This window comes from Suricata suricatta, chromosome 5 (assembly GCF_006229205.1).
Source record: "Suricata suricatta isolate VVHF042 chromosome 5, meerkat_22Aug2017_6uvM2_HiC, whole genome shotgun sequence".
NCBI lineage: Eukaryota > Metazoa > Chordata > Mammalia > Carnivora > Herpestidae > Suricata > Suricata suricatta.
In genome coordinates, this window is record NC_043704.1 from 61,057,542 (window position 1) to 61,084,150 (window position 26,609).

At 38.3% G+C, this 26,609-nt stretch overlaps 1 long non-coding RNA gene and 1 other non-coding gene across 2 annotated transcripts in view; both read right to left on the reverse strand.

The window, feature by feature from the left end:
- The window catches only part of LOC115291765, a 597,304-nt gene that overhangs the window by 203,206 nt on the left and 367,489 nt on the right, over nt 1-26,609 (reverse strand). The gene's annotated exons all lie outside the window — the stretch shown is intronic.
- On the reverse strand, nt 14,734-14,887 carry LOC115293076. Its single transcript, XR_003909337.1, has one exon. It is a non-coding gene; the product is annotated as a small nucleolar RNA SNORA62/SNORA6 family (small nucleolar RNA).

A 26,609-nucleotide genomic window follows, 5' to 3' on the forward strand; every position in this document is an offset into this window, starting at 1 on the left:
TATAGGGGCGGGGTGAAGGGTGGCTTTCAGATCGAATGCTGAGAACGGTGGATTTCAGTAGCAGACGCGCCACACGGTATTTAATATAAGAGGAAAGAAGAGGCAGCCACGGCCGGGAGATGGTGGGTGGGAGCAGGGACCCCGGTGGGGCTCCAATGGGGAACTGTGCCTCAAAGAAGAGACCCTCCCACGTGTGCACACACACTGAGAAGCGGACAAAGAAGCCCAGGGTGCAGCATAAATCCTGCTATCCCAATAACACACACAGATGTTCCACCATTGTTTTCTTTTATGCACATTTTAATTAAGAGATCAGAATCAAGCATTAAAATGTTATTAAATGGCTTGTTTACATTTTCACTATATGTCATTTATTATGCATTTTCTAAATGTGTATCTATTCAGAAGGGCTATTTGGAATTTTTATGTCACTGTTACATTGTGCCTCTAACGCGCGCCAGTTTGAGCCAACCAAGGAACTGTTGGAAAGTCCACACAGTGGGATAGAAACTCTGGCTTCTCTTACTCTCAATCAAGCCATCCCCATCCCCCATCACACCTCCCTGCAGTGTGACAAACGGCACTGGCACCACTATACTCAGCACTCCAGGATGTCCCAGGTCCACAGCAGCCTTTCTGATTATTCATGAGGCCCATTTTGAATACTGTCCTGTTGTCTTCACAAGAAAACAGTCTCTCTATCCATGCCCACCCTTCCCTGAGCAGTTGCGAAAACCTCAGGAACTCAAAGCTATACCACATGGAGGAAGCTGGCCCCCTCCCAGTGGCACAAACTCTCCTGGATGGGACACAGTGGGAGAAGTGGGAACGAGGGGATATTTTTCTCTCCTCATCCCATCACTTATTCCTAGTCTACCACTTATCTCAAAGTACTGCTGCAAGAATCCCTTGCATTTTCTGTATTATTCTAGAGTTGAAACATGTACCCCGCACTCCCAGACTCCACAGATACACTGACTCATTCACACAATCCACCTGCAAATGCTGGGCACAGGTGTCCCGTAGTCTGCCTGCCCCATACGGCCCAGAAGCCGCTGTTCATGTGACGCCTTATGAGTCGTGGTGCACAAAATTATAAGGCAGAGGGCAGGACTTTGGTCTCGTGCATGTTCAGTTCAGTGCCTAACATATTGTGGGTGCTCAGTCAATCCAGTAAGAGAGGTAGGTTTCCTTCCTTCCTCCCTCCTCCTCTCTTTCTTTCTTTTTCCCTTCCTCCCTCCCTGCCTCCTTTCCCTTTGTCCGATTGTTACCCAGGATAAAGCAGAATGCTTGCACACAGAGCAGGCACAAGACAGGAATGCCTTCTAATCCACTGTCAGATTATATTCCTTACACTGTCTCATTTGCAACATTACTGATCTACAAAAATCTTTCCATAACTAATATAACCTTGAGGTAAGAATTGAGTTGAGTCTGCTATTACTGGTGGACCAGATAGGATCCTGAGAAAAGTAGTGGCACAGCTTTAAAAGGAGTTTCTTTAAAAAGGAAGCCTTATGATGTTACCACAGAAAGAATAAAATTGGCACAATTCTCTGGAGAGCACCTTAGCAAATAATGCCTCAAAAACTTAAAAAGATATGAAATACTACTTGACCCAGAAATTTCACATCTGGCAGTTTGTCTAAAATAAATAACCAAAGGGGTGCCTGAGTGGCTCAGGTGGTTAGGCGTCTGACTTGGGTTCAGGTCATAAAATTACAGTTCCTGGATTCGAGTTCCATGCAGGGCTCTGTGCTGACAGCTCGGAGTCTGGAGCCTGCTCAAGATTCTGTGTGTGTCTCTCTCTGCCACTCCCCGACTTGTGCATTCTCTCTTTCTCTCAAAAATAAATAAATAAACATTAAAAGAAATAAAAAATAAAATAAATTGCTCAAGACCTACGCAAAGATTTAGAAGCAAGAATTTTTTTTTAATCATGGCACCACTGGGGCGCCTGGGTGGCTCAGTCGGTTAAGCGTCCGGCTTCTGCTCAGGTCAGATCTCACAGTTCGTGGGTTTGAGCCCCACGTCGGGCTCTGTGCTGACAGTTAGCTCAGAGGCTGGAGCCTGTTTCAGATTCTATATCTCCCTCTCTCTCTGACCCTCCCCTGCTCGCACTGTCTGTCTCTGGTCTCTCAAAAATAAATAAAAAGCATTAAAAAAATAATAATCATGGTACCACTTACCATTATGAAAATTTGGAAACTGTGTCTGACAATAGATAGTTAAGTAAGTAAATGATATACATCTCTATATGGAATACTACGTAGTTATCAAAAATCATATTTTGAAAACTACTTAACAACATGAGAAATGTTTTTGGAATATTGTTTAATTAAAAGCCAACAATATGGAAAGTTGATCTATTATTTAAGTAAACCTTGCTAAGTTAAATATTTTTTTAAGTTTTATTTATTTATTTTGACAGAGACAGAGACAGCGTGAGTGGGGAAGGGGTAAAGAGAGAGGGAAAGAGAGAATCCTAAGCAGGCTCTGCTGTGCAGAGCCTGATGTGGGGCCCAAACCCACGAAACTGTGAGATCATGACCTGTGCCGAAATTAAGAGTTGGATGCTTAACTGACTGAATCACTCAGGCACCCTGCTACATTAAATATTTTTAAAGAAATGATAAATGTGTATACACATAGTGAAAAAAGACTGGAAAAAAAGTGGTTATTTTTGGGAAGAACAATTTTAAATAAGTTTTGTTTCTTTTGGACTTTTCCATAATGAAATTACTTATACAGCAGAATATTACTTAAAATAGTAATCTACACATAATTTCCTTCCCCAGAGGCCTAAAAAGTAACTTTCTATAGTCATTTTTGTATCTAGGAGCTTCCCTTTCCCATTTTTATAGATATTATGTATTGTTTTCAAACACCTTAAGTATTTGGGACTATGTAGTTATAAAAGATACTTTACCTCTTAAATAAAAACTTTTAGTAGTTTATGATTTTAGTCTTAGGCCTCTCCTTAGGAAAAATTCCAGTAGCCTGTGGGAGTTAATGATATGGAATCTTAAGAAGTAGAACAGGGCTACTATGTCTATTTCTCCTGAAGTCATAAAATTTTGCTTTCAATTTAGGCTTCATAATAGCAATTCATATAAAGTCGTATTACTTAGGCCCACAGCATACCACTTTTGCCCATTTTGATTTCCAAACTCTTGCTTATTTCACCACGCTAGATCTGTTTCATAGATGCTGATGCTATAGAGAATACATGAAACTTAAGAGTCCATCATTCAGGAAAAATCATCATAGGCGTGGCCAAGCAAGGAGTTCAGGTGAATGCAGTCTAATTCCCCCCGCAGCATTTGATATAATAATCAGGGTGCTTCTTGTACCCACAGCTCCTTCTAAGAGATACTGCTCTTTCTGCATTTTTTTACGCAACCATACACCCACACCAGGCATAGGCTACTCTTCAAGGGACTATAAAGTAGAAAGAAAATGAAGAGCCATAACTGGTCACATGTAATCTCAAGTCATAAAACAGGACAAGGACATTTAGTCTATTAGTACCAAGAGAAGAACTGGGTGGAGATGTGAAGAAAAGCCCAGTTCTCATACCAGGTCCACAGAGGCTCCATGAAGCCTTGTTGCAAAGGTCCCTGGACTTGGAAGAGTCTCACCAGACCTTCTCCTTTATTGTGCCATGTGTATCTCAAAAACATATCCCCACTGTGGAACAACTGGAGTCTCTATTCTTAAGTAATATAATAATATGAATAATATCTGACATCTAAACTTTTGAGATTTCAACAGAAACCAAAACACATACTTTTTAAAGCTTGAGTTTCTGACTTCACCATGGAAATTTCAGAGTTAAAGTGGAGCATCACAAGTTTCTATGTCAGGTCTATGGAATTATAAATTTAAGTGTAAATGATGTGTAAGTGGGGACACCTGGTTGGCTTGGGCTGCCTGCTGTCAGTGCAGAGCCTGCTTGGGATCCTCTCCCTCCCTCTCTTTCTGCCCATCCCCCCACATACTCCTTCTCTATCTCTAAAAAAAACAATAAACATTAAAAATATGATGTATAAGTGATAATACAGCAGTGTGGCAACCATTTACTAAGGCAGGAAGTTACTCGTGAAATGAATTTGCAGGCTTATGGATTCCTCCTGGATAATGGCAGCAAACTAAATTTGAACTTTTCAAATATTCTCTAAAAGTAATGTAGATCAACAAGGAGAGAAAATAAGACAACTTATGTCTATAAGCATAACTAACAGAGAAAGTTACAAACTTCAATCTCTGCATAAGTAGGGAAGAAAACATTTGGAAACCAGAAGAGGTAACTTGGGAGCCCGTACTGGAATGGTACCAGGCAGTGCTACCTGGGAGCCCGGCAGGAGTGTTTTCCCTAGGAAATAATCAAAGCTTTAGCTAGAAGATAGATATGTTCCAGAACAAGCTCCCAGTGCAATCTACAAATGCCAGGGCTCTTCCAGGACCTATTGAATCAGAAATTTCCAGAAGGCATCCACATTGTAAAACTCCAAAGGTGATTCTGAAATACCCTAGAGATGAGGAACAATGTGCTACTGAACAAGTTCAACCTTTATAAATTCATCTATAACTTCACAAGCACAAAACCCTGCTCTTTCCAGCCCACTTTCCTTGTTCTCCATCCTTTATTTTTAAGTCTATGTATGTATTTAGAAGTAGGGAGAGCAGAGAGAGAGGGAGAGAGAGAATCACAAGCATGTTCCAGTATGTCAGCACAGAGCCCGATGTGGGGCTCACCCTCACAAACTGTGAGGTTATGACCTGAGCTGAAATCAAGAGTCAGACACTTAACTGACTGAGCCACCCAGGCCCTCCTCCTCATTCTCCAGCCTTCCTTTTCTCCAAAGAGATAGTTAATTTATATCTTCATGCATCTGCTCCTGACTTCTCCCTCTCTGAAATACTGTGTATGTGCCTTACTACCTGTTTAAATTCTCCCCACTTGCAAAATTGGGTTCAAGTTTTACCTCCCTTCTAACTCACATGCATTCCACCTACATTAATAAACCACAGAGTATATGTTTTCCCTTTTGTCTTATATTCTTATGGAGACAATAATTTGTATTTATCTTACATCTCAGTAAGATCATAAACCATATAAGTCCTAAGGATGTGTTCATATGTTTTTGTTGGGACCTCTTTGCTATATATATATTTAGGACTTTCCAAAGATGGCAGAATGAATGAAAGTAGCACCTATATATTCATCATCAAACAACACAGAGGATACATATTTACCTAAAAAACTGCTCAGAATCTACTCCTTGCACTCTATAAGCTTACATTCTAAAGAGAATATGTAAGTGGAAGTGAAAAAAAAAAGATAAGCAAGGGTTTGCAGCTCTAGCACTAATTCTTCTTCTGCATTCCTGAGTTATATATCCAAATGCCTACTCAATTCCTTCATTTGGACAACAATTTCAAAGTCAACATGCCCCAAATCAATTCATAATTATCTCTGCCCCTAACTCTGCACTTTTCTTCACTTCTCCCATAGCTCCCAACTCCACGGAGTTCATGATATTGCCATCCGTCCAGTTGTTCAGGGCAAACACCTGGAACTCACCACACCTGATGTGTCTCTTTCTAATCTGTACATCAAGACCCTCTGCAACTTCTTTCAAATTACATTAAAATTATTTGGAATTGACCTACTTTCCTGCTGCCATTGTCCATCACATGCTGGGCTCCCACAATAATTCCTGACTGTCCTTCCTACTCTACCTTTGACCCTTTAAGCCTATTTTCCACAGAGTAGCTACAGATCTCTTTTAATTTATAAACTAGAGCATATACCCTTTTGAAAACCTGCTAACAGCTTTCTGTCAGTCTCTTTCATGGCCTCTGTGATCTGGTCTAGATTAGCCACATGATCATTCTTGCTTTACTCCACCTGAGCCACATATTTCTTCTTGTTCTTCCTTGTTCTTACCTACTTTATAATATGTATTCCCTCGGCCCCAAATCCTCTTCCTCCTGATCACCACGTGCTTAGATCCTTATTATTTTAATCTCTGCGTAAATGTCCTCTGCTCAGAGACTTTTTCTATCCACTTTACCTCAGAAAACACTCTCTCCATCATCTATCCCTATTTCTTACCTCCATGCCCTCCCTTGTTTTCTTCCTAGATCTTATCATTAGTTTAAATGATATATTTTTGCTTAATTATTGATTTTTACTTCCTTTATTATAAAGTAAGTTGCAAGGAGGATTTTGGTTAATTTTTCATTATATCCCCAGCAAGTAGGAAAATGTCTGAAACATTACAGGTGGTTGATATATATTAAATGACTGAATGAATAAGTGGATGAATAAAGTGTTCCAAATCCCATCATCATCATATCAACTTTAAATAGAAAATTTTTATTCTGCAAGGTGTAGTGACTGCTCTGTATTGTCCCAGACGCCTCTGTTCTTTCCATCGACTGCATAAGCTAATCTGGGTACCCACCTACAATGTTACAGCTCAGGTCTTAGAATACAGTTCTTGGGAAAATTAAAGTGAAATTAGATAGTCAACTAAAAATAATATCTCCTTTGACTCTATAAAGGGAGAATGTCCCCCGGTCCTGGTGTCTTAGGCTGGGATGGAATGCTGATGTAGCCATCTTGCACTTGAAGAACTCCCAATCTGGAGGGGAAATGGGGTATCCTTTTGTACGCTTTATTTTGTGAAACTACCAAGTCTGACTCATCCTTGTATCCACAATGTTCAGAACATTGTTGAACAGATAGTAGAGCTTCAATAAATGTTTATTAAACAAATGAACAAACCGATCCATGAAATAAACAATGATAATTTTAAGTGCTATTCTTCTATGTCTTGAGCTTTGTAATAGTATTAACTGATCTCAGTGAATAAAGAAATTGCCTCAATTAGACATATACTATATAAAATTCATTCCTGTAGCCTTTCCCCCCTTCACAGGTTAAATTGAAAAACTCCTTGTGAAGGACTCTGTCTTATCCATTTTGTATCCTCAGTTCTTAGCAGAATGTCTGGCTGTAAAAGGAGAAAAACTCCAAAGCAAAGGATAGAGAAGTTAGAAGTCCTGGCAGGAATTGGGGAGTATTAAAGAAAGCCAGTCTGACATGATTATCAGATGTTAGGTGATGAAAATCATGCCAGCTAACATATGGATTCCTACCCTGTTTCTATGGAAGACTTGAGCTCTAAAATTATTTCCTGAACACAGGGGATCAGAGCTGATGCTGATTATTTACTATCAGACTGCTACTTTCCAGAATATTGCTGATCAAAGTGCTAGACACTCAATGCATGCGAATCTACACCTCTTTACTCAATTCTCCTATAGTTAGGTAGCATGGTTTAGCAAATGGATGCTACAAAAATTAGTTCCTAATAGCAGGTTCTTTTCAAATATAAGATGAAATATACAACTATTAAATCAATAGGCCTTATGAGTAGTAACCCTTCTGGTTAGGGTAACTGACTGCCTTGATTTACCTGAGAAGACTCCTAGGATGTGGGACTTTCAGTGCTAAAATGGGGAAAGTTCTGGGTTAGCCAAGATGAGCTGGTCACCTAATCATGACATAACTTGTTAATTTAATTAAAAGACATTCATATATATCTATACATATGACTTTTACATATATGTAGAATATGATAGACCCTGGGCGTTACCAAGCCACAAACATGACAGGATTAAGGCTGAGTCTGTCTGTGTTGTGCTCGTACACTGTATGAAGTGCAAATCCCTCTGTTTAATTTTCTGTCCATGCGTCACCCCTACCCCCCACCATGTTGGACCTCTTTCTTGTATTTTAAAATTGTATACTTGTATTGATTTTATTATCATCAAAGTATATTAATTTGGGGTGTTAGGACAATTTCCTTCTCTCCAGAAGAAAGGGAAAAGTGAGACTGGTCTCCATCGACGCATGGACTCATCTGTTTTTTACAACCCGAAATGTGGTAATTTATGACGGTGATGTCACTGCAGAGAATTAAAATTTTCCTAACCCAGAATGTGTGTTTTCTACATATTCCAGAACTGAACACATGCAGATTAAATTCTAAAATCCAAAGTGAGATCTACAAAAGGATCCCAGCCTGAATTCTGCTGAGGTTTTACTGTAAGATGAACTGGGACAGCCCCCATGGTGTCCTCCACACCCCAGTGGCCCCCTCACATGCATCCTCTAGATTTAAGGAGGTTGCCAAATAGTAGTCAGTTTTTGGGTAAGGAATAGTCATTTGAATCTGGATTACAGTCTGAAAAATGTTGCATTTTGCAGAGTTTACAATGCTAGGGTTTAAACATTGAAGGGCAGTATCTTCTTCCTAAATATCTCTGGTCAGTCTTAGTAACTAGACCTACTTTTGAGGCTCCATTTCTTTTATGTCTTTTAAATTTAATGATAAAGAGGAAAGATCTAAATTTATAATACACATGAAACAGTGAAATTAGGAAAAAAATTCTATTTGATGTGAGCCTGTTTTTTTTAAGCTCCCATGACTAAAAAGATCAACAGTTACGTACATTTGTAATATTTATGCCTCCCAGACTCAGAGTAATGAGTTTCATCTCTGATCGAATTTTTATAACTGACTTTCATTTACCTGTGAAATAGAAAGCTTTGGTAGGCTCTTGCCCTCAAGAATCAGATGCAAAAGTTAGTTCTGTTGCAAAGAACAGTAGGAAAAAAATTCACCCTAACTTGCTACAACTGCATTCTTCTGCTTTTTGCAGAAAAAGCTATGGCTCTAGATACCAATGCTGCCATACGTGAAGTAGAGCAGACTGGTGTATCACAAACGGAGAAACCTGGTCTTCCGCTCTCTTCCATGAAACCACGGTGTGTCCGCTTGACTTTAGCCAAGTGCAAAGCCAAGAGAACTCTCCCACAAGACGAGCACGTTTCAGAGCAAGCCCTTGTCCTACGTTGGGTTTACAAAAGCCCAAGCCTATATTCTGTTCAGGGCTGTGGTTACGCAGGTAAGCCCAGACAGAGGAGCACGGCTTCCTCTACTAAACTGGCTGGAACCCAGGTTATGCGAATTCAGCCTAAATAGAAAACCTTTGCTTTTCAATCCCTTTGTTCTCATAGATGTCACAGCTCCCTGCTCTATTCGCTTCCTTTTATAGTCTTTCCTCACCAAGCATTTCAGGGGGAAAAAAAAAAAGCTAAATAAAGATCACAGCCTGTTCCATTGTGTCCCCTTCTTCTTCATCATCTTCTTTTCCATTTGTGCAATGTTGTGGCACCTATTAACTACCAATGTTTTCAGAATGACATTATACAAGGTGCAGGCTGTACCACTGTGCCCTAAAAATATCAACAACTGCATTAGTCTCACAATAATTAATGGCAGGCATTATGCAAATGACAACTTTTTCGCTGCAAAATAATGACATTTCTTCATTTTGAGCAGAGTTATGCAAAACAATGAATTTAGGATGATAAATCACACAGGAGAATTAAGAAAGCCATAACGTTCCTGCCCAGGCAGGCAGAAAGATAGACAGACCAACAATTTAGAAGACATTGTTTGTTCTCACACCACTATAAAAAATCATAGCCAGTCGGCCATTAATGTGTGTGGGTTTTTTTCCTTCTCCCCTTTAGGCAACAATGCATAAGGGGATGCTAAATTCTAGCAATTGGATCATTACAAGTCACAAGCAAATTTTTCTTTATTAACCTTAATAAGTCATTCACTCAGAGACTATAGTCATCAGGCAAATAAAAAGTATCACATGCCATTCTGCTACACATTAACTAATTCCTTATGCAAACATCACAACATATAGCAATTACTGCCGCTCAAAAAAACAAAGTCATTTTCAATTTATTTTATTGCTTTTATACTTGGCCATTTCCTGTAGCACATTATCGTTTCTTTCCATAACAACCCGAGGTGGAATGGAGAAGAATTTCAGCAGCAACGAGTGAGCATTTCCTTTAGCCACCCCTGTCCTACCTTTTTCCCCTTCAGAGGCTGCTAAAGGAGAGGAGGGAGAGGGTGGGTGTGCCTGTGCTCCTTCACAGCACTTCTCCAAAGCTCTCGTGGGAATGGCACTTTAAACCCCTACCCTTGTGACACAGGGGGTCAGGAGTAGGCAGAGGCACTGGGTCTCTATCCCACATTTGCTACCATAATGCTGATGGCTTTCCTCGATTCTGCAACACAGGGTAAAAGTGCGGGTTGAGATCTGCCACTAACAGGTGAATATTCAAGTCAATATATTCAATGTTAACCTGAGAGATGCCCGTTATGGTTAATGAGAATTATGAGGCTAGTTTGTCATGCTTCACTCAGCGCATAACCTGTCCCTTCCCAAGTTCTAAGTGAAGAACAATAATAAATATTGAAACCCCACCCTCCAATGTCAGATAGGCCCTCTTTGTTTTTTCTGTTTTATTCCATAGCACCATTTATCCAAGCTTTCAGGATGTGAGACAAACACTAAGTAAACCTTACATGTGCCCAGCAGATTTTTTAGCCCATTTTACAGATTGACAAATGGATTCTGAGCAACTAGGGGCTTTTCACAAAGTTGGACAAGGAAACAGGTCATATCTGACTAATTCTCCAGTGTTCTAACCTCTGAGGCCATGGCCTCTTTCTCATAATCATGAGCACTCTTTCCTGTTGGTAAACAATTATGCTGAAAACAGCCTGTACATATCCTTGTTCACACAATAGGATCATCATCTCCCTCTGTTCTCTTAAATCCACAATCCATTCCCCCCTTTTAAAGGTAAAACATTTCCAAAATACACGAGGGAAAAGCTCCCTTTTCAGCTTCTCTTCCTGAAGGTAATAACATTTTGCAGTTCTTCTTAAATAAAATCCAGCCCATGCTGGATCAATAAGAATGATGCCCATTTCCCTAATGGCAGACGATTGCCATTTGCTATTCAAATCAGACTAGATAAATTACAGTACATGCCAGGGAACAGGCCAGTGAATTAAGACAGGCCTCCAGAGGACCAGCGATATTATTAATCTTTTAAGACACTATCATATTTCTTCTTGACAGTGTGCGTAGACTCACAGACACACTGCACCCAGATTGAAATATCAGCTGCTGAAAAAATCAATAGTGTTAGAAACACAATAATTTTTGGTCTGCAGGGCCTACACTAAGCAACACTTGTACCCCTCTGCGCCATCTCTTCTCTTCCTATTTCCCATTTTCTCCTCCTACTTTCTTGCTCTTCCCTTTCCATTCTTTGGATTTAAAAGCTAGTAAGGGCCAAATGACAAGATACTATGAAGGAGTTTCCACTGCTAATACTAACAATTGTGGTCAGAGCGTTGATTTTCCATGGGCTGTTTGAATTACAGTATCACTACAGTAGTAAAAGGTTTTGGTATAGGATTGTTCTTCCCATGCACTTAATGTAGACCCCTAAGGATTTGGTTCTGTTTTATGAAAAAATGCAAATATTGGTGCGCCTGCATGGCTCAGTCAGTTAAACATCCAACTTTGGCTCAGGTTATGACCTCACAGTTCATGGGTTCAAGCCCCGCATCAGGCTCTGTGCTGACAGCTCGGAGCCTGGAGCCTGATGACACAGAATGTGTCTCCCTCTCTCTGCCCCTCACCCACTTGCTCTCTCTCTTCTCTCTCTCTCAAAATAAATAGGCATTAAAAATTTTTTTAATGAGGGTATTTAGGGAGATGGGTATACTTAGGAATCCCTGGGGAAGTAGGATGGAAAGAAATAAATAGAAAACTGGACCAAAAATGAAAAAAAGGGGGATTCACTGAAAAGTGAGGCAGACAAAACAATACAAAACAAAAGACTACAGGGTAAATAGACATGAAGCACTACGAAGTGCTTTCAATTATAGTCTACAATTTGGGGTTTCAGCCCTGCTTCTGTTACCTACATACTGTATGATTTTTCCATTTCCTTAATCTCTCAGAGCCTTGGTTTCCTTATCTGGTAAGTAAAACAATATAGCCACTTACCTTGTAGCAGCCTTGTGAGAGTTAACTAATAAGATGTGAGTGCCTTCTAAATAAAGAGTTTGTAAGTGGTTAAAAATGATACAAATTTTATTTCTACTAGAGAAGGATTTCTCAAATGTCTGTTGTTTTTTTTCCTTTCTGGAACTAGAATATCATAAGTGGACTTTAGATGCTATCAATAAATAAGTAGGCAGATACAGAAATGGTATTTAGGGCCTTATTGCTGGGAACTGGTAGAATTTGACCTAAAACCAAAATCTGTTGACTCTCAGCCAATACCTTTCATGTTTTACCAGACCAATTTTGCCATTTTCATTTCCTTTTACTCCAGATTTGAGGCTTCTATTCTTATTCTATTCAAAGACCCTGTGGCTAGCTTCTGGGACACCTCTCTTTCTAGTTCTTCCTCCAACCTTATTGGGCACTTAAAACCTATTTAAGTCTCTTCAGATTTGAAATTTATTACTTATAATTCTATCTCAAGTGGCTTCTGATTTGGAATAAACATAGCATAATTGGCAAAACAACAACTCTTAGAAGGTGCTGGTAAGATATCCAGGCTTTGAATATCTGGCTTTATGACTCTGAAATGTAGAATAGAGCAGAAAATCTAGTTCTTTTAGATAAATTACTTCAAGCTCATTTATTCTTATAGCAAAAATTAACAGCTGACTATTGAATTCATAAATGATCCTTTGAGTAGAGACCAGCCGAGTAGACTTCTATGTAAAGCCAAAACATAGAGTATCTTCAATGGCACAGAATTTCAGAGCACATGTTAAACTTGAAATGCACATATATGCAGTTGCTCAGAGCTCTACCAGATTTACCTAATTGTTCCACCTTTTCTTCCAACAATTGCTATTTGAGGTCTACATTGCAAGAAGTAAAGATGAAAACCTAAAGTAACCTGAATATGGTTTCAGTTCTTGGTTGGACCCATGAACCCTAGCAAAAGCATGAAGATCTCTCATAAGAATACAAGATATGCACTAGCAATCAACAGATGAAGCTTGAGTTCATCTTTATCTCAGGAGAAGAAACAGTCGTTTCTGACTTATGAATATGGCTGAAGAACAATATCTGAACAGAGTCATTTCCCAACACATCTGTCTCTAAGTTTTGATAACATTGTAACATATAAGGTCACTGATATGACAAAATATCACAAGATAGCACAGGGCTGATCAAAGCCTAAAATTAGGAAATATGCTGTTTGGAGAGAATCCCAACAACTTCTTTTGAATATAATATTACCAAGAACATGAATACAGGGTATTTTCTTAAGAAAAAAAAAAGGGGCGGGGGAGATGTTCTCATTATTTGCATGCCATTTGCCACCCAGCAGTAGACTCTGGCTTTTCTTTCTGCTTAAATTCTTCTACAGTTAGTTTACCAGGCCTATAACCAAGATCTTTATTTTATCTAGATTAGAACAAATATTCCATTTTAAGTCATGAAAACATATCAGCAAAATTCCCAGAGTTAACACTTTTATTTAATTATATACATGCATTTATTATTTTTTTATGAGCTGTTCCACTAAGTTAAACTTTAACCATGTTAATCCAGGGGAAAAAATCCCTGATTGCCAACCAACAATTTTGTAAACAGTTATCTCATGAGTTAAATATTAACTTGAAAAATTTAACTCAAAACTCCAAACAAGCAGGAGGAGCCAAAAGGCCAGTAGAAAAGAGTAAAGATTTTGCTGCCTCTGGTATATCAGATCCCCTTGGAAGATGGTGACAGGTTTAGGCAAGGGAGTGTTCTGGTGGCAGCTGGATGATGTGTAGATTTGGGAGTGATGAAGGAGGAAGCAAGAAAGGAGCCTAGAAGACACCTACTGCTTATCATCAAAAATCTCAAAACTTAGAGCAATGAGGTCAGATTTCATAGAATAGAAAATTCATGGGAATATTAATCCACTAATAATGTCCACAGGAATTCAGGGACAGTACAAGTATGTGCTTCAACAATACGGACACTTTTTTTTTTTAAACCAACATAGGTAAGCTATCCAAAATAAGGCTGTCTGGCCCATATTGCCTGGCGGCCACTGAACTTCCTATGGAACATTCTGGACCCACTTTACCATTAGAAATCATGGAATGAAGAGTGATCTACCTGTCCTGCTTCCATCTGATAATAATAAAATAAAGTTGACATGTCTCTGTGCAGTACTAGGTTGTTAGAGACTGTGATTTCAAGTTCTAAGTCACTAACACTGTTCATCAATTCATCTCCTAATTAATAGAAATATATCATCGAAGGAAAAATTGGATCTAGGCAGTGGAGCAATGTCTGAATGGTGTAATCATAAATATCGTCCTCTGGTTAGGTTTTTGGCTCGAAAATTTCAAAATCCACATGGTCAGACAATTTGCACAATCTTGATCACTGTGCTGTAGGATAGGATCAATTCATTTTTCATGCTGTTCCAGGGGTGGTTAGGAAATGTTAAGGTTCTTCCTATTAGTCTGTTAAAGATAAGTCCTGTTTGCTGATTTAAAAAAAAGTCATTAAAAAGACTCTTTTTAGTGAAGGTCTTTTAAGGAAGAGTCTTATCTGCCCTATAGGTAAAGTGAGGCTAAAGAATGTGAGTTGCTCAAAAGAGGGGTGGGATTAGATGGAAAAAGAGGAGATCCATGAATGCAGAAGGAACAATCCTTAGATACACATGGATATCTAATTTGGATACAATAAATATGACACAGTTCATCAAACCTTACTGTTGATATTGTCTTAATTTTTTTTTGTACTTGTAGCAAGAATTACTATCGATTTCCATTCACTGGGCCAGAGACCCTTGTGGTGTCAGCAAAGGACTTACCCCTTAGAGAGCACACGACCTATACTTGTGAGCTCATCAGCCAGCCATAGGCCTCAACTCCAAGCTCCAACAATGTGCAGGATATTTTTAATTATATATTTAATACATGCACACATGCTTATTTGAAATATTCAGACACTATAAACTATACCTTATAGTTATAGAGCTGTTTGCAGTTTATAAAATGCTGTCATATACTGTTAAATACTGTCATATCTATATACATATGCTGTCATTTCTGACACCTCTCAAAAATAAAAAGAGCAGGTTCTACCACCTCTGTTCTAGAGATAACCAAGTATCACTCTAGCGATGATGTAGTCAGTACAGAATGAACTAGAACAGAAGAACCAGAGCCCAGTACCACCTGTAAGTGAAGATGATGAGTAAAGGGACAGCGTGACGGCTGGGGCATGGAAAGGCATTATAAGTGAGTGATCGGAGAAGGGGAGCAAGGAGGCAGAAGTTTCAGAATATGCACAAACAGACACCACGGATAAAGGATAAAATTCAAAGTGATTTGTCAGAAAGAAAAGGTGGTTAGAGCAGGGAAGAAACTCTACATTGAGACCTCTTATTCATTTGGCATATATTCATCGTGCACTTATGTTTGGGTTTCTTTGGATGCCGCTGGGCAAAAATGATGTTTGAGACACTGACCTATGTCTGAGGTACTTAATATCTAATTATTGAGATAATGTCAAAAAATAATTGCAATACAAGGCAACTCAGTATTCAGAATAGGGATTTAGAGAAAACCACCTCTTATATTGAGGCTGACAATGAAAAGCTTCACTACAGTGAAAAAATACAGTTGAACTAAGAAAAATGTGTAGGATTCAGGAAGTGATAAGGAGATTCAGGTTAAGTGACGAGCATGAGAAAAGGCATGGAAGCAGAAAATTGAAAGACATATTTGGGAGCAACACATAAACAAGTTAGCGGGAATTGTAATAGGAAATAATGTTGGAAAGATAGGTTAGGCCTGGAATGTGAAGGGGTCCTTGAATATTGGGCTGACTAATCCACTTTATTCTGGAGGCAAAAGAGGTCTATTAAAGGCTTATAAGTAGGACACTGGCATCATCACAGTGGTGTTTTAGTGTAAGTAACAGGGAACGGTAGACAGAATAACCTGAAACAGGCAGAGCCTGGACACACTGACAGAGAAAGAGAGAGGGAGAGCCACCGCAGTAACCCAGGTACTAGGAGATAAATCTTTGACCTTGGTAGCATCAGTAGAAATAGAAAATAAATGAAATGTTCTAGAGACATTGTAAAGGAAGAAAGGATAATATTTATCAAGGCTCTACTATGGACTAGGCACTGGATTATGTGCTTTATGTAGATTAACACATTTAATCGGCATGTCAACCCTAAAAGGCAAATCACTGTATTATTTCTATTTTAAAGATGATGATTAAGCAAATTTTTCAAGGTTATACAGTTAATAAGTGCTAAAGCCAGGATTCAAACCCAGGTCATCTGATTCTAGAGCTTGCCTGCTTAACCTTGATGTTTAGGCGTCTTGATGTTGGATACTACATGGCAAGTTTTGATAGGACTTGATGATTGACATTTTATGAGTCATAAGAACTTAAGATTCTTGGGAATTTTGGTTCTGAAAATTTGTGGTAATGGTTAGAACTATGATACCTTGAAAAAAAAACCAGGGAAATAAAAAAGATCTTCTGGACTTCATATTTTGCACTTGTTCTTAACGGTCCAATTGCTCTTTGGATTTAAAATGTCAATATACAGGGGCACTTGGGTGGTTCGGTTAAGGATCCAACTTCAGCCCAGGTCATTATCTCACAGTTTGTGTGTTCAAGCCCCTCATCAGGCTCTCTGCTGTCACCACAGAGCCTGCTTCCCGTCCCTCTATCTCTCTTTCTCTCTCTCTGCCCCTCCCCCACTGGTTCTCTCTGTCTCTCTCTCAAAACAAACAAACTTAAAAAATGTCACTATACAAAAGAAGTCACAAAAGCAACTGAGCCACCAAACTTAAAAGCCTCTGAAGATAGATACTAGCTAATTCTTCCTTCCAAGTTTCACTAATGTATATTTGGAGTATAACACGGCATCTGGCATATAGGAGGTGCTTAGCAATGTGTTAAAAGAGTCAATTGGAGGGGTGTTAACCATAAATTAGTGAGAATAAAGGGAGGAAGGAGAGTAGAGTCAAAAGAGGTTGGCCCAGAGTCAGACAAATCTTGGTTCAAATCCTGGCTCAGCCACTCTCTAACCAAAGGACTACTGTTTACTTTAAACATTTTGTATAAGATGGGGGTAACAGTGCACAGAGAATCCAGGTACCTTTCTGGATTCAGTGCCGATATGTAAGGCAGCAGGTCCATGCAAACCTAGAAAGGATGCCTGCAAAGACCACTATCTCTGACAGAAAAGAATCTGCAACCCCTTCTCTTACTGAGTTTAATTGACAAAAACTACATTCAGACTTATAGAAAAAAATGTGTCAAGTAATTGCCAGTTTTAACAGAAAAGTAAATTATTTTCAGAGAAGTAAAAACTATAGAGCTTCAACTGAAGGGGAGATTTTAATTGCAGAGAGACATATCAGCTGAATGGTTTAGCTTGGACTTGTGGGATCAGGAGCAGCCAGTGGGATATATATTAAAGAAAAACCAAGTTTAATTAGCCTTAAGATTTTATATAGCTTAGCTCTTCCCTCCCACACCTGGTCTGATCCTTCAGGTCAATCTCCCTTTCAATCACACGCTCCCCCATCCTTTTCTCAGTTGCTGTCATGACAAGCCAATAGGAGAATGACATACAGATGAAAACAAGGTTTGAATAATTACTGCACTGCGGCTGCTTGTTGTTTGAGCATCATTTTATTTCCTCCAATCACACAGGTCCTTGGACTTCACAGCCCCATGTTTCAGATGGGGGTGATGCTGATTACATTACAGCAAAGACAGGCAGATCAGACAAAGTGAATTTCACTCAGTAATTAAACCGCAGTATCTTTCGTCTAAAGTCCAGAGGAGGATTAATCGAAAGGTAGCTCTTTATCATCTCGATTAGTGCTGGGATTTGAAGAGTGAGCTCTGATTTGATAGCTAGCCCTAAATTGGGCTGGCTGGTGGCCCCATATCTAACTTGCAAAAATAATATCAGATCAAGATACATTTGCAAGGTTATGCCCTTCCCTTTTATTTTATTTTTATCTGAAGGAAATACAGATAGATTAAAATATGCTGCTATTTCCATTACCCTGTTTTCTATTACAAAAATGTCTATTAAAAAGAACAGGTCCTTCCAAACCCCACAGCATCTTACAGATGGTTTCTCAAATTCCACTTAGTACATGCTCTAATGGCTTCTTATTTCTTGCCTTTTCATTATCTGAGAGTCAAATCTGAATATCTGGATAGCCCAAGTAACAGCTTCTCAAGCTGCTCACGAGTTCCACTTTTATTTCCAAGGACTCACCATAGGACTTATGGAGGAATTTTGCTCCCTTCAATTGTTCTTTTAGTATATAAGATATTCTCAAATTCTTTATCAAGTAATGAATTAGATCACTGGTTCATAATCCTACATGTCTACAATCACTACAAGGACTTGTGAGTGAGGTTTTACAAACAATCTATGTCCAGCCCCCGCTCCACACCCCATGAGTCAGTGTGTGTAGGAGTTAGACCCAAGCATCTGTGTATTTTTAAAAGTCCATAGGTGATTTGAATGTGCTGCCAAGGTTAAAAACCATTGAGTCAGTCCTACAGATGTACCAGCTGTATTTGCAAAAGATTTATCAAAACAAAGCATTGTTGAGGGAAATGAAGCCTGACATTGTTGTAGAAAATCCCTTAATAAAATGATAAAAAACCTTTTTCTAGTAACCTTTGCATAGAATATATATCAGGTCTCTTAAGAACAATAGAAGTCAAGGAAGACTATCAAACAGGCAGGTTTATGTTGATGATGCTTCCATTGATCCATCTGATAATATTGAAGGTGATGGCTTACTGATTGAACCTGTCACATGATAACACCACAGCTACCAACCAATAATGTAAGATGACTGTGGACTAACATCGTAATATCTCAGAGTTTGGACACAAACCTGGAATTAGCTGCTGTCAGCTTTACTATGCAGCTGTCTTTTTAAAAAGAGAAAAGCAGGATTGAAAAGATCTGATTTCAAATTGTGAATCACTCCTGTTCTGAAGTTCAAGAACACACACTCTGGAGTCAAAGTGAATCCAATTACTAGTTGGGTGACCTTCAGAAAGGTAATTGCTTCTCCAAGCCTTAATTATCTCATCTTTAAAATGGGGCCAAAATCCTTATATCACAGAATGATTTGGGTTTTGAATCGATTAATTTACATAAGAGTCCCTAGCAAATAAAGTATCAGAATTGAATAAAAGCCTGTTGAAAACAAATATAATAATAACTTAGGTTTGTCACTGAGGCTCTCTGCTTAAAAGACGTCAGTTTTGAGACCCATTCCTCAGTTTTCTGGAAGATTTGATCCCCCAGAGGGAAAAGAAAAAAGGAATCAATCCAAATAAGAATGACTTTTCAAATTTAATTGTGCATTCCCATCACCTGGCAGTGACTGTTACACATGCAACTTGTTGGGTTCCAATCCTAGGGATTGTAGGTCAATATGCAGGGGCGGGATCCAGGAAAATGCACTTTAGCAATCATCCACGTGACTTTGACTTAGGATCAAGGATCCTCATGTTTATGAAACAGCTATAAAGGAATAGAAATTGGCCAAATATTTATCCCTGAATAGTCACGCAATGTGGCCTGTACCAGGTATAGGCTATGCTTTCTTTTTCTTAGGTTAGAATTCAGTCAGGTGAATTTAGGTTATGTGCAAATACAACATGTTCATAGAGTATGTTATACTTACAGAGTAAAACAAATACAAAAACAAAAACAACACCTTTTTCTTCAATGAAATACACTTCCAGAATATAACTAGTACTTAGCTGCTAATATTATCTTCATTTTTTTTCATCACCATGAGGTACATAAAAATATACAGGCAAGGGGTCAGATTCATTTTCAACTCATCCTTGTTCTTCTTACAAAAAAATCAATTTCCAGAAAATTGGTAAATTCCTTAAATAACAAAAGTAGCTATTTCCTCCTTTAAAGGCATTTTTATAAAGCATTCTTGAAATGCATTTATCAAAATTGTTGATAAAAATCAATGCACAATTGTGAATTGAATATTTTAAATGCAATTGATAAATTAATTTGCTAAAATAAAGATACTCAACTTATAAGTGGAGAGTGTTCTGGATCTAAGAGGAAATGTTAAAACTTTCACTTTCAAAATTTTCTAAAGAAAAAGCCAAATTCCAGAAATACATTTAGAATTTGTAATATAATATGCCAACAGTTGTGCATTAATTCTCTATATTCTAAAAGTTCTTATAAAGACAAGAGAATTGTGGTCTTTAATTGTAATTGGGCAGACAGTTAAGCTGGGGAGAAAAAAAAAAGATACCAATATGAGAAAAGTTTATCAATGCTGTTAGATAATATAGCCCAGTGGTTAAGTGTAAGGCTAAAGGAGAATCTTCTTTTTAATACATACCATGTGAGCTAAGGTAAGCTACTTAAGATCTCAGAAACTTAGGGCACAGGACTTCTTTGAGAAGGCTGTAGTTCCCACAGTGGATCCTGAATAAATGAGATGTTTACAGTAATAGTTGACAGTTTATTATAAGAGATGTCCAAGATATGTCGTCGATAAGACTTACATGAAACAGTACAGACACTGAGAACTAAGAAAACCAAAACTAAGAGAACGTTGACATGACCAGTAAAGTTATTGCAGGGAATGGTATTTGAGTTGGATAATTCAGAATGAATAAAAACTTGTCTAGAAAGAGTGACAAAGATCATTTTAGGATGGGAGATAGATGTTGATATGAATGGCAGGTCAGAGATAAAAAGTATTAAATAGTTTAGGATACAACTGTGAATTAGTTTACAATAAAACTATAAAAGATAATTTGGGGTAAAACAATAGAAAGTTCTAAATTCCAAAAGTCATTTTTTGGGGTTTTTTTTGGTAGAGTTTTTAATTGCTCAAATATTTTCCCAGTGTAATTCAACATCTTTTTAGAACATTGGTTCTCAAATTTTATGATGTATCCGAATCACCTGGATGGCTTCTTCAAGCACAAACTGCTGTACTCTACCCCAAAGTTTCCATTCAGTATGTTGGGCTGAAGCCTAAGAATTTGTGTTATAACTTATTCCCAGGTGTCCAAATGCTGCTGGTCACTTTGAGAACCACTGCTTTAGAAGATGACAGTTGGATGGAGGAGGGTTTTCCTCTAGGTAAGAAATAATTGAATAACTGAATACCTTATTTCCTGTAAAATTTCATCCTCACTTGCATATCAAGTCACAGAAGCACTTACATGGAAGTTACTCAAGGAAAAACAAATGCTTACTTTGACCTCCTCATCTCTCTAATGAATTCAGGTCTTTAACTGTGGGAATGAGGAGACCTGTGACCCAAAGGATCCCAGGCCAACCAGCCTAGAAACTTAGAGAACACTTCCTCAGCATTAAGGTTATTCAAGAATTGAAAATAATAGAGCCAAGAGATTAAAGATGGTGGGTGGGCATTTTATTCCAAAGAGCCTCTAATGATCCATGCCACACATTTTGTACTTGGGTTACACTTGATTGCCTGCCCCATAATCCACAAGCTATTTTCAACTCCCTCTGGTCACCTTTCAACTTTCTCTTTCCTTCAGTGGGCAATCAGGAGTGACCAGGGACAACAAGACCTCTCTACTTAGGCGCAGGTCACTGTTTAAGTATTGCCACCTCCTGCTTCAACATCTTTCTTCTAATCATATTTCCACTATTTAGTAAGTATACTTTAAGAAACATTTTAAAAGGCAGAAAGAGGAAATGAAATGCTCTGGCACTATTTTCTCATCCATGACTCTGAGGGCACCATCGCACTAGTTAGCATTTTATTTTCAGTGGTGGACCAAAAAATGTTCTATTTGAAGATTCAGGTAGAAGTCTTTGTGAAAAAAAGTCAAAAGTGATTTAAAATGTTTTAAACTCCAAAAATCTTTCTGTAATGGCAGCTTGTTTATTTTCTAGCCATTTATCTTTCCTTAAAATAAGAAGCTATATAATTATGAAGTATAATTAATAATAATAACAACAATTACCACAAGTACAACAGAAATAATGATAGTAAGCACCATGGGCCCAGATCCCCATAGTTACAAAGGATAAGAATTTGTCTTAGTATTTTCAAGAATAGCAGTCCAATAATACAGGGGAAAAAATTAAAAGGAAAAAAAATGTTTTCTATGTTCCCTGGAAAGTACCACAGAAAAACAGACAATAAACTTTAATGCCTCTTGTTAAAGATCTTCATTTTACAGATCAGTTCAGGCAATTTAAATAGACAAAAACATGAGGCCTCTAACGTCTCTTAGGAAACAGCATCAATGTTAATTCCTGGCTGGTCCCAATTCCATTTCTAGTTAAGCATCCCCATCCACTCATCAGAAGAAAGAAATAGCATTTGTATAGTGTTTTACAGTGTATAAAGCACTTTCACAAACATCATATTATTTGATTGTCTTGACAATCCCGTGGGATATGTAAGTAGGGAAAGGATTAGTATTATACACATCAGAAGGTGAAAGAATTAAGGATCAAAGAAGGAAATAAATTACATTGGGTCAAACTTTGCAGACCTAAAAAGAAGTCCAAATATAGAGTTTTACATAACATGAAATAGGCTGATACCTGATACCTGCCTGAGGTCAAAATGGCAGGGCTAAGGGGCTGGGATGTGGGTAATCCAGCTCAAGCTGACATGCTCCTCGCAAACCACAGACCCTACTCTTAGCTGTAGATGTCTAGTTACAGTAACTGGCCCTCTCAAGGGGAGACAGGTTCAACTGCCAATTGTTACAACCAGTATTAGTGTTCAGGTTTGTTGTTTCTTTTTAGTTTATCTTACAAAAAAGGTATATACTCCTTGAGAAGATGTGCTACTGTACAATACTTAGTCTGTCGAAGAAAAAGAAGAGAATGTATTATTTCATTGCTTATAATACTGGCTTTTAAAGGTAACTCCAACTATCCACAGAAACAAGGGACAAACAGCCCTATTTCCATGAAAATACTCATTACAGGAAAGAAAAACCAAAAGACTAACCAACCTCAAAGGCTAGCTTCCGGCCCAGGCTCAACTTTAAACTGTTAGTTTCTAAGCATGGAGTCAATAGCTGTGCATATCAAAATGAAAAATAACAGAATAACATGTATGAACAAAATAAATAATTTGTTGTCTGAACTCAAAAGTCTCAAAGCTGTAGATTCAGACTTTGAAACCTTTGGAATAAATTAACATACTTCTTGTTATTTTTACTTTTTGCATGAATTTACGTGTACAGCTGATGTACAATTTTTGCTTTTTACATGCATTTACTTGTACAAGTTTCCTATTTTGTTTTTTTGTTTTAAGATAGTTACATTCACCCTTCACTTACATATGCACAACTTCTGACTTAGAGCATTTAAGGTTTGGCAAAGCAATGTCTTCCCACAAAAGACACAGAGGTTTCACCTAGAATGCATCCTGGGAATTTGGGTTGAAGCAGTTAAGGGAGGTCTTGCATATGAGTAAATATTTGTGAAATTAGACTGAAATTTCAAATAGTAAATGAAAACATTTATTAAAGAAGGTTGTTGTATGTATTGAACAACCACCTTTCAACTGAGCATTTTCAAAGCAATACAGAATTTCAGAGTTGACGCTCCATTGGAGATTTTATTTTTACAATGACAAAATATTAGTGTTGGAGTTCATTAAAATTATAGATTACAATTATCTAAGGCTTTAACACCCTATAAAGCAAGCTTTCAAATTAGCTGTCCATGCTCAAATACCCTGGTCTCAGGGAGTTAATACAGGTTGATTTTAGGGACTGTTAGGGACAGAATATGACCCCTCCTCAATCTCCAAATTCACATGTGAAGTCCTAACCCCCAATATGACCTTATTCGGAGACAGGGACTTTAAAGAGATAAATACAGTTAAATGAGGCCACAGGAGTAGGGCACTAGTCCAATAGGTCTAGTGTCCTCATAAAAGAGGAAGAGACACCTGGGATGAGGAGGCACCAGGAGAAGAAGGCCCTGCAAGCCGAGGAGAGAGACCCCATGAGAAATCAACTCTGCTGACACCTCAATTCCTGGACTTCCAAGCTCCCAAACTGAGAAATACTTTCCTATAGTTGAAGCCACCTGGTCTATGATACTCTGGTATGGCAATCCTAGCAAACTAGTAAAGGTGCAAAATTCTACAACTTGCAAGGTAGGAATCGGTTAAATCCACTTATGAGGTACAGAAACAGGTTATGGGACATTTGGAACATGTCTCAAAGAGACAGAATCAATAAGTGGCATAACCAAGATTTAACCTAGGTTTGTCCTCCATACTAATATTATTTTTTGTCTTCCAGCTTTGAGCATATAAAAGTGTTAAAAAGTTAGTTTTTATATTGACTTGAATATTTATTCTTGTATGTTTTATCAGTGGATTGTGCTCTACCTAGAGTCATAGAAAACAACATAATTTATCTTCTATGTGACAGTCCTTGGTATACTTGAACATAGTTCTCATATTCATTCCTCATGAATTTCTTTTTTTTTAAGTTTATTTATTTAGAGAGAGACAGAGACAGCATAAGTGGAGGGGAGGGCAGAGAGAGAGAGGGAGAAGAGAAGAATCCCAAACAGGCTCTGCACTTTCAGCACAGAGCCCGATGTGGAGCTAGAACTCATGAACCCATGAGATCATGCTCTGAGTTGAAACTGAGAGTTGGACGCTTAACCAACTGAGTTTCCCAGGTGCCCTGTGAATTTCTTTCTTTTAATGTGTACTTATTTATTTGGAGAGAGACAGAATGAGAGTGAGAGCACAGGGAAGAGGCAGAGAGAGACAGCGAGAGAGAATCCCAAGCAGGTTCTACACCGTCAGTGCAGGGCCCAATATGAAGCTTAGATCTCAGAAACCATGAGATCATGACCTGAGCATAGATCAATAGTTGGACACTCAACCAACTGAGTCACCCAGGTGTCCCCATTCCTCATGAATTTCTAAACAATCCCAGTTCCATTTCCCATTCTTTGGATCCCACGTTTCATTTCCCTATCATCCTGATCACCTTCCTCTGAAGATGTAGATTTCTTATACTGACTCGTTAAGCCATATAACCACCCAGATAGCTCATGAACAGTCTTTTAAAAATATGAAGACAAAATCTGGCATTTAACCATTTAAAAATTTTCCTCTGGCTAGATGTATCCTATTGCTCCAGCTTTCTGAGATGTCTTTGGAATTTGATTACTCAATTCAACAACTTTTCTATGTATTTGGATTCATGTCATCTGCAACTCTGATGGACGTGTTTTCATCACAGTAACTGAAAAAAAATGGTGGCCAAGATAAGGCTTAGGTTATTCCTGAACTATTCTATAGGACTCCCTTCTAGTACGACATTGAGCCATTTGTTTGTACTTGACAGTGTGGTCATTCAACCAGTTACTAATCCATCTCTACATCTAACCAGGCAAGATCAAATCATATATTGTAGAACTGTTTTCACTGAAGCCATTCTGGTTTCCAGATAGAACCACTTCTTCCAGGGGAATCATAAACCACTGCTTTATGCTTTATTGTTTTAATAATACATTCTAGGCCTTTGCTCAGGACTGACATCATGTTGTTTGTCCTTATAAACTACCTTCTTATACTTTCTAAAAGTCAGAATATTTTCTACATCTCTAGTGATCTTTTTTTTCTTCTCCTCAGATATGAATGGCAGTAATTAGTCATCTTATTGACAAATCTTCTCACTGGTTTATGGTTCTCCAGCCCTATTTCCAGGCTTTTCTCCTTTTCCTTTTTCATATTTCCTGCCAAGGAATAGAGTCACTCATGTGTATTCATGGACTGGATCCAGAGACGGCATGCAGGTCAGAAGTACATCTGCAAACTACAAGAGTAGGGAGAACTTAAGGTGTTGTCCTTGGGCCTTGGTGTATTGGCAGAGGAGAATGGGCTGTGATTAGGTAAGGCTTTGCTTTCATCTCTATGCATGGCTCTGCCTGGCTTCTGTTGTTGACTTCTAGCTGTGCACCTGGACAGGGTTACATCCTTTTCTTATTCACTCTGGATGATTTTCTCTGCCAAAGATTCAAGGAAGCTTTGTATTTTTCAGTCTTTAACTGAGAAAGGTTGTGATATATAGTACTTTTTTTTTTCCCCATGAAGACCTTCTCTGAGGCAGGCATGTACCCCGACCTTTACCTAATCAAGAAAAGTTGTTTGGGGGATGGGAAATGGGAAGGCAGGTTGGACTCTAAATGCACAAATCACTTCTAAGAAAAACACTAAGATTCAGGTGCCTGAGGTTAGAAATACTGGAGGGAATTCAATTACACTAATTAATATTTAAGAAGGGCTAGAGATCACATACTGAATGTGGGAAACTAGGCCAGTCAGACATGAGCATATGGGGAGGGCAAGATCAACTGATAAAGTAACAAACAAATCATATATAAATGCTGCAACAAGAATGAAATAGAGAACATAAAATAAATGTTTCAACAGACACTGAGGAGGAGGTAAAACCACATGAAAGCAAAATGTTCTAATACACACAAGACATTTTATTGGTTTCATGTAAACACCTATATTATAAAAAATGATCTTTTTCAAGTAAGTTAGTAGAAATGTTACCTATTTGTAAACACA